Raw genomic sequence first — 9,862 nt, 5'->3', positions numbered from 1 at the left:
TAAATACATGGTAGGTGTTTGTTGGGAGGTGGATACCTTTTAAAGCTGACTAGAAGGACAAGTGCTGAGACAGATGGAGCCAACCTTTGTGTAATTTTGTCTTTGCAAAGTCCTCACACCTTGCAAACATTCAAGTAGTAATGAAAGACCTAATATGAAAGAGGTCTTTAAAAATTCATGGAAATGCATATTATGAAAAAAAACTATGCATGATTTTAAAATTTCACTGAACCAAAATAAACTCATACTTTAATTCCATTTTTCCACAAATTTTTTGAAGTCCCCACTTATAAGCTTATATGGCTCATTGACTCAAGTCCTCAAATCCTTAAAAACAGAGCCCAACAAAGAGCTGTTTTACAATTTGAGGCTTTGGCAATTGTAAACTGTGACAAGGATTTCTGTGAGCTCTGAAGGTCATATGTTGAAAAGAAGAAAATACAGCATTTGGTTTTATGACTTTTTTCCCAAACTCTAACTTCCTTCCAACATCTAGCTTTTTTCAAAAGCCTGAACTCCCTTGGATACGCTCCTACTATTGGAGGAAAAAGGCAATGGAAATAACATCCAATTGAGGGGAGATGTAGAGTACCTGAATGCTTTTGCAAGAGGTGAAGATTGAGCATGGACAAAAGGAGATGAAGCTTGCAGAAGGGACTAGCAAGGCCAGAAAGCCTCACTGGGGCCATGGTTCCTTTTGTTGGAGATGTTGGCACTGGTGAAAAACACTAAGCTGGGACCATTAAGGTCTTTAATGTGTCCGGGCAGCCAAAGTTCTGCAAATCCATCATGGTAGCCTTTGGAGTGAGGGCTTCTACCAGGCCAGGCCAGGCCAAGCTAAGTGGGAAGTTGCCACATTGGAATCTGTTCACTCCGTTCTCAGCAAAAGCTATTAAATACTAGGTTGATTTTTTGTTTGTTTGTTTTTTCAAAGAGGTTGAAGAATAAAGACTGTTTATGAAAAGGCTGGCGCTTTGAAGGAAGGAGAAAAATACCTGCTGACAGACATGAAAACATAGAAGTTCACAGACTTTCAGTCATTCTCAGTACCTCCTGTACATCATGAGCTACATTTCATTTTCTTATCTCTGGGTACAAATGGCTGTCACCATATTTCTTCAGCACATAAACTATCTCCCCGACCTCTGTCATCCAGGAACACAAATACCGTGTATGGTACACATGTTCAATTGCTAGGCAACACGCTTACCTTCTCCTCGCTGCTGCTTAACTTAGCACTTTGTACCTATGAGACTGTATTTTCACATCAAATGCAAGATATGAAACCTTCTTCCCAGCAAAGCTTTGACTAGTGTCCATCTAAGCAAGTGCTTCCAATCCTGGTTTGGGTAATATCCTCCAGTATCTCCCCATATCTTAAGATGATCTCACAAAGTCTCTAGAGAAACTTCACCCTAAGTTTTGACAGCCTTACAGCACCTTGAGAAAACTGGTTACAACCTCAGCAATAAAACAGCAGTTTGCAGGGTCAAAAAGCAGGCAGCCACAGCTACCAAAATATTGGGATGCATTTCATTTATTATTTCCCTATCATACATACATTAAACTCCCGCTGTGTAGCAAGTACACAACTAAGTGCAGGGTACACAAAATGCAACGTGGTACTTTCCCTCAAGTAGATTAAAACCTGATAAGGAGAGACAGATCTATAAACAAGAGAATGCCAAAGAGTACAATGATGGAAGTCTGCACAGGGTACAGGAAGAGACTGAGGAAATAAGACGTGATCTTGAAGGAATGAATAGGTCTTCACCAATTAGATGATGGTGGGATGAGGTGTTGCAGATATTGTAGGTATATTTCGAGCAAAGGGAAATGCTCAGAAACACGAAACAGCTTGCTGAGTCCTAGGAAGAGGAAATAATACTACATGACAAAAGAATATGCTTTATAACCAAGTGAGACATGGAATAAGTAAGTGTGGTAGATCATTTTAGTAACTGCCCCCAATTTGTCCACAGATCACTATATGCACACCCCATTGCAACTTTGCCACCACTACCACCAAAAGGTAGACTATCTCTCCTCTGCTTGAGTCTAGGCTCTGCCATTCGACTTGTTCTAGTCAATGTGGCCATAGTGATTGTGAGGTTTGAGAAATGCTTGTGCATTGGGGCCTGCCCTCTTTTGTCATGGGTTATGCTACAACTATCATCATGTAAATAAGGAATGGGACAAATACCCATACGTAGTCTCAGTTAACTAGAAAATGCAACTCAGAAAACCAATGTTGTTATTATTATGGGTCACTGAAAATGGGCTTTTCCCTAGTCTCATACAGGCAACCTATATTTTATATGAGTGAACTGGTAAGCCCTGTTTGCTTCAGAGAAAGTCACTTACCCATGCAAAGATATGGCATAGCATTGTGGTTAAAGATGCAAGCTCTGGAATCTAAATGATCTGGGTTCCAATCTTGATATAGTATGTGAATTTGTGCAAGTTACCTCCTTTCCATTAGCCATGTTTTCTTAAATCTATATAATGGAGACAATAAGGATACCTTCCAGAGTTGTATGAGAGCTACGTGAGTCTTGTTATGATTTCATTTTCTCCTAAGACACCAGCAGCAGCATTTACTATAAGCAAGGCAGTCAACTTTAACTCTCTGTTCAGATTTCACATTTCTCTAAATAATGTTAATAAAGGAGTCTAGTGCCCCTTTCAACACGCAAGAAGTGTTACAAATGAATCATTAAACAGTTAAGTCCCAGTGGCAATAGAAGTCATCCGTAAAGTTAGGTCAGGGACCTAGGGGTACTTGGCACTATTTCTTCTTCCACTTAGCCACCTGGTCTCCCTAAAGTGAGGGAGGAGAATAACTATTCACTTCCTCCAAGGCATTCAGCTGCTTAAAGGAATCCATTACCAAAGTGTGTCACCTCAACTGAAATATTCCCAGCAGCGTTTACAAGTGTCATACTCATCTTCTTCCACTGAGAGCAAGCTCAGTCCCTAGGCTGTTATTTGACACCAACTTCCAGAATGCCTTTCTCTTTTCTCTACTGCTAATGTCTGACCAAATTTGCTTTAGTATCACACAGAGCACCTCCCTGCTCTTCCCAGCCGTCAATTTCCCTTCATAGAACTCTGAAGAACCTCCTGCTTCAATGCAGTTCACTGGAGGAATGCCTCCAAGACATTCTAAGCTGTCTCATCACCAACCAGCCAAGATTTTATCATCAAACTGCCACATAAAATTGCAAAACTGTCATACCACATCTCAGGAACAGAACTTATTAATCAGTCAAGAAGACTGATTTCAGCAATCCCGTTAAAATGGTTAGCATGTCTATAACTTCTCCTAAAGAATCTCAAAATCCTGACTCATTTTATCCTGACTTAGATGAAGAATGGCAGCACAGATTCATCAAGAATAACTTTGCCTAGAGGTCAAATTTTCTATAAGCACCACGATGAGTGAGATGAAAGTGATTTACACTACTTTTCTGACTAGCAGGCTTCTTGCCTCCAACTTGCAAAGCTCTAAGCCCTGATGTGCCTCCCATCTCCTCACCAACTATATTATGAGCCTTCATGGCCAAGGTTCTGTCTGAGCTACTGCTGTCTCTGATGATAACATTTGATCCACCAGTTATGCTTCTTTTTCCAAGACTGAGGTTTAATAGGTTTCAATATTCCTTCTCACTTTCACCAAACCTCAGAGGAGCCATCCTAAAGAACCTCATTAAGTTAACTGGCAAAGGGAAAGAACTACATTGGCTTCAGGCAAGTGCTCAAGGGCAAGTGTTCAATAGTGCCCCAATTCCCCCACACCACCTAGCAGATGCCTACCCAAGCAAGCAGTTGTGTTTGGAAAGACAAGAAGATAGACCAGATGGCTCCAAGAATGGAGAAAATGGTCCATACTTCTGACTTCTGGGAGAGGCCAAGGAGTAACTAAGAGATGAAGATTGATTTCCCCATCAGCACACATGGAAAACATGGTCCCAAGCCAACTTTCAGTTCAAAAATTGTAAATTTTTTTGTCTGTTTAATAAACATGCAGAGCTTCTTAATATGGTAGAACTGAGAAAGGAAGCTTTATGGCAAATGCTGAATTTTTCTGTCTGACAGGAAAATTAGCTAGAAAACCAGGACTTTTGTGTAAGTCACCTAAAATAAATCAAGACATTGGTATAAGTCATCAAAGATAAGGACTTTTTATGTATTATCACATAAGGGCTTACTTGCCCTTGAAATCACTACCTGATGACCCCTCCCAACACACACACACAAGTTGCACAACCCAAAAAGTAAGAAAATGGCATAAAATACAAGAGCGCAAAGGCACATTACTCTAGGGACTGGGGGACATAAGCCCTATGTTCATGTGTCCACTGCCTCACTGACTTCCTGGACTCTTAATCCTGACTGCCCGCTTGATTTTATGTACCTACTATTTCTCCACGTTAGAAACTGGCCATTCAGTACCTGACCTCTTTCTTGATGCTCTAGAAGCTATTGGGATATCAGAAAAGTCATGATATATTTTTGCAGACAGAAAAATACATCATGACTTTTCCAATGACCTACTATGTATCAATTACTGAGTTAAGATTTTTGTTTTTGTTATAAGGCATGTGCACTTGCCAGAGAGAGAGAGGGAGAGAAAGAGTGAGAAATCACCCCTAGGGAGGGATGGTCACACTGAAATCCCTTCTTTTCCATTCTCCTCTCAGGATTTAGGACATGTGTGTATGCATACACACACACACACACACACACACACACACACACAGAGTGTGATTTTAAAGCTACTGGGTATAGGAGTCAAACCTTGGAGTCAGACATGTCAGATCCAGCACCTTAACCTCTGTGCCAGCAGCAGGGCCTGAGTTAAGTTCTTTAAGATTACATCATTTAAATATCAGAACTCCGATGTTGATGTTATCACTCTTACTTATACAGATGAAGAAATCAAGGTCCAGTTATGTACTTTCTCAAAACCAATGGTATCAGCCCAATAACCCCTGCTCTGCTAAATTCTTTATGCCATACCCATCTTAAAAATAAATAAATAAAGCTTGGTTGAGATTTAACTCACATGTCATAAAATCCACACAAACAGAATGATTTTGTCATATTTTTACTATATTTAAAAGGTTTTAGGGACCAGCAATTGACATAATGGTTATGTTATGGTTCTCCCAAATGGTTGACTACAGTTCAAGTCCTGGATCCAGTGGCTTCAAACTCACGCCAGGCACGTGTACATGTGTGCCCAAAATCCCAAGAAGAAACTGGAAGAGAAAGGATTGCAGTTTGGCCATCCCCCCCTGAGGGGGGTGATTTTTTACTTTCTGTCTCCCTGTCTCCCTCTGTCTCTCTGGCAAGTGCATGCACCCCATAGCAAAAATCTCTCTTAAAAAAAAAAATAAAAGGTTGTGAAACCATTGCCAAAAATCTAAGTTTAGAAAACTGTCATCACACCAAACCAAAAAACTCACATGTAGATAGTCACTCCCCATTCTCCCTATGCCCTGCCCCAAACCTATGAACCATTATTAAGTTGTCGGAAAAGTCATGATTTATCTTCTGTTTTTCTATGCAAAAATGTGTCATGACTTTCCAGACGGCCCAATAATTATTAGAAATCTGGGGTTATTAGTAATCTATTTTCTATCTCTATGTATGTCATTATCCTGCACATTTCTTATAAATATAAACATGTGATGTACAGTCTTTTGTGACAGACTTCTTCATAATGTTTTTAAGGTTCATCTGGATTATGGATTTCCTCACTACATCATTCCTGAAGTCCTGTTCTCCGTCCCCTCCTAACCAACCCTATCCTTTTGACACCTATGTCCTGGTATGGCAGAGTTCAAACATGAACCCGATTCTAATTTGCATATGGTGAAACTCAGTATCATCTCTACTTCACAGATTAATCCTGTATTACCAGGCCATTAATGTTGTAGAGTCCAATAATGACCTTAATTATGTACCCAATACATATCCCAATCCATCTGGCAAAGGGAACTTTATTATTTGAAGTAACCATTAATATTTCCTCTACCACTGCTGATTATTTACTCCAGGATATGGGTTTTTCTATTTTTAAGTTATCTATGAAGGCTATCAGCCCAATAATCTTCCTATTTCCATAACTGAATAAGGAATCTTTTATAACATCTCCAATTTTCAAATAAGATATAAAGAGAGTAATGAGAGTTATATATATTTTTTCTTCTGAGCAATTAAATTGTTCCTACTTTAACACTCAAACCACAAATTGTGTTTGTGTGTGTGCGTGCACACGCACACGTGCACACACATGTGTCTGTGTCTGTCTGTCTGACGCTGTGTGGGTGTGTCTGGGAATGCTAACAACCAAGTTAGGGAATTTCATCACTTAGAGTTTTCTGGCTACATTTTATGCTTTAAAATTAGATCTCTGTTTCAAATCCTAGCCCTTTCCTGGCTCTGCTTAGTTGTAAGGTCTCTTCTAATTAGTGAAGTGTTGACATCTTGCTGTTCACTCGGTTTAACTCACATGTCATAAAATCCACACAAACAGAATGATTTTGTCATATTTTTACTATATTTAAAAGGTTTTAGGGACCAGCAATTGACATAATGGTTATGTTATGGGACTCCCAAATGGTTGACTACAGTTCAAGTCCTGGATCCAGTGGCTTCAAACTCACGCCAGGCACGTGTACATGTGTGCCCAAAATCCCAAGAAGAAACTGGAAGAGAAAGGATTGCAGTTTGGCCATCCCCCCCTGAGGGGGGTGATTTTTTACTTTCTGTCTCCCTGTCTCCCTCTGTCTCTCTGGCAAGTGCATGCACCCCATAGCAAAAATCTCTCTTAAAAAAAAAAATAAAAGGTTGTGAAACCATTGCCAAAAATCTAAGTTTAGAAAACTGTCATCACACCAAACCAAAAAACTCACATGTAGATAGTCACTCCCCATTCTCCCTATGCCCTGCCCCAAACCTATGAACCATTATTAAGTTGTCGGAAAAGTCATGATTTATCTTCTGTTTTTCTATGCAAAAATGTGTCATGACTTTCCAGACGGCCCAATAATTATTAGAAATCTGGGGTTATTAGTAATCTATTTTCTATCTCTATGTATGTCATTATCCTGCACATTTCTTATAAATATAAACATGTGATGTACAGTCTTTTGTGACAGACTTCTTCATAATGTTTTTAAGGTTCATCTGGATTATGGATTTCCTCACTACATCATTCCTGAAGTCCTGTTCTCCGTCCCCTCCTAACCAACCCTATCCTTTTGACACCTATGTCCTGGTATGGCAGAGTTCAAACATGAACCCGATTCTAATTTGCATATGGTGAAACTCAGTATCATCTCTACTTCACAGATTAATCCTGTATTACCAGGCCATTAATGTTGTAGAGTCCAATAATGACCTTAATTATGTACCCAATACATATCCCAATCCATCTGGCCAAGGGAACTTTATTATTTGAAGTAACCATTAATATTTCCTCTACCACTGCTGATTATTTACTCCAGGATATGGGTTTTTCTATTTTTAAGTTATCTATGAAGGCTATCAGCCCAATAATCTTCCTATTTCCATAACTGAATAAGGAATCTTTTATAACATCTCCAATTTTCAAATAAGATATAAAGAGAGTAATGAGAGTTATATATATTTTTTCTTCTGAGCAATTAAATTGTTCCTACTTTAACACTCAAACCACAAATTGTGTTTGTGTGTGTGCGTGCACACGCACACGTGCACACACATGTGTCTGTGTCTGTCTGTCTGACGCTGTGTGGGTGTGTCTGGGAATGCTAACAACCAAGTTAGGGAATTTCATCACTTAGAGTTTTCTGGCTACATTTTATGCTTTAAAATTAGATCTCTGTTTGAAATCCTAGCCCTTTCCTGGCTCTGCTTAGTTGTAAGGTCTCTTCTAATTAGTGAAGTGTTGACATCTTGCTGTTCACTCGGGAAACTCCAACTTCTTCCATAAGAGTAATAAAACTCAAGCAGGGTGCGTTTGTCAAGATAAAAGCCCAAAGTGACCTGGGAGGGTATGTGCCACTGTGAACATTGGAGGAACACTGGGGGCTAAATGTTGAATAGGCCTTAGCAATTTTTTGTGCTACTTTCTTTCCTGCGTTTGCAGTTGTCAAATTGCCCAATTAGGTCATATGATAAAGATGCAGCTCCACACCCAAGCTGTCATAGTCTACATACAAGAGTAAAGGCATTTTCAAAACTGAGTACTAAGGACATACTTTAAAAAAAATGCTTAGGCTCAGTGTGTACTGGTGGAAGTTGCTATTTGGAAGGTTGAGGCCACCTTGGAGGCTCAGGTTCAATTCCTGGACCACTCTAAAAGCTAGGTGTGATAATACCAGCTATTAAGAAGTCTGAGGCATGAGGATCATGACATAGCAAGACCCTGTCTAAAAAAAATAGTTTTTTTTTCAAATAAATGAAGAGCCATGTAGTGTTCCTAGATACTAAGACCAAATATAAACATAGCAATTCTTCTCTTTAGTCTATAAATGTACCATAACTCCAATCAAATCCCAATTGTATTTTACTTTGGGAAGGGAACAAAATAAATCTAAAAGTCATATAGAATGATAAGCAGGAAAGAATACATAAAATTTTTAAATGAGGTTATTGAGGAAGAACATGCACAATCAGATATTAAACACACTATAAAACTACAACAATTTTACGGGACATTAGTGCCAAAACCAATAGTTCAAAGCAAAAGAATAACAAGTCGAGAAAAAAATATAGACTTATATGTATGTCCAATATACAATAAAAGTCATTTTAGTTTGGGGGAAATGAATCAATTATTCAATAAATATTTGATTGTTATACTATTTTTAAAAAGAAATTTTGACCTCTTTCTCACAATATATATCGACTAAATTCCATAAAAAGTAGAAAGTTAAGCACTTTTCACACACACATTGAGTTTCAAGCCACCAGGTCTGGGACTTGAACTGCATTGACTGTATTGGAGTTCAGTGCCTTAATCACTCTATCATCTGCTGACCTCTCCATTAAAAAAAAAAACTTTTGGGACCAGCAGATGGTGTAATGGTTACATTGCTGGACTCCCATGTAGTCTACCACAGTTCGAGTCCTGGACCTGAAATTCAGGCTGGATGCATGTGTGTGCATGCCCAAGATCCTGAGAGGAGAATGGAAGAGAAGGGATTGTGGTGTGGCTATCTCCCCAGGGTACGGGGGTAATTCATTGCTTTCTGTCTCTCCAGTGAACACATGCCCCCAATGCAAAAAATCTCAAAAAAAAAAAAAAAAAAGCCATAATGGAAAGTTACAAATTTGACTACATGAAAATGCATATTAAAATGCTATAGGGCTGGCCCCAGAGCACAGCAGTTAAGCCCTGTGCATAAGGAACTAGATCCCACATGGCCGAGTACAGTTCAAGTCCTAGCCCTGGTGGTTTGTAAAATATATTGGGCACATATGCACGCATGCCCAAAAGCCTGATGGGGTGGAGAAATGGAGGAAAAAGAATTACAGTGTGACCATGCCTCATTTGGGAGAATGCTTTTTTTTCTCTCTCTCTGGTGAGTGCACACATCCCCTAGCAATTAAAAAAAAATGCCATGAGTAAAAAATAAAGGAAAATTACTGGGGAAAAATGCAACATAAGGGACAAACAGAAATATGTTTTTACTATATGAGTACTTTCAGATGGCATAATGGCTATGTTGCTGGACTCCCACATAGTCGACCGCGGTTTGCATCCCGGACCCAGTGGCTTAAACTCATGCCAGGCACATGTACATGCATGCCCAAGATCCTGAGAGGAGAATGGAGGAGAAGGGATTGCAGTGTGGCCATCCCCCCT

Source organism: Tupaia chinensis, unplaced genomic scaffold (genome assembly GCF_000334495.1).
Source record: "Tupaia chinensis unplaced genomic scaffold, TupChi_1.0 Scaffold147010_1, whole genome shotgun sequence".
Taxonomy (NCBI): Eukaryota; Metazoa; Chordata; class Mammalia; order Scandentia; family Tupaiidae; genus Tupaia; species Tupaia belangeri.
Note: the sequence above shows the minus strand (reverse complement) of the source record.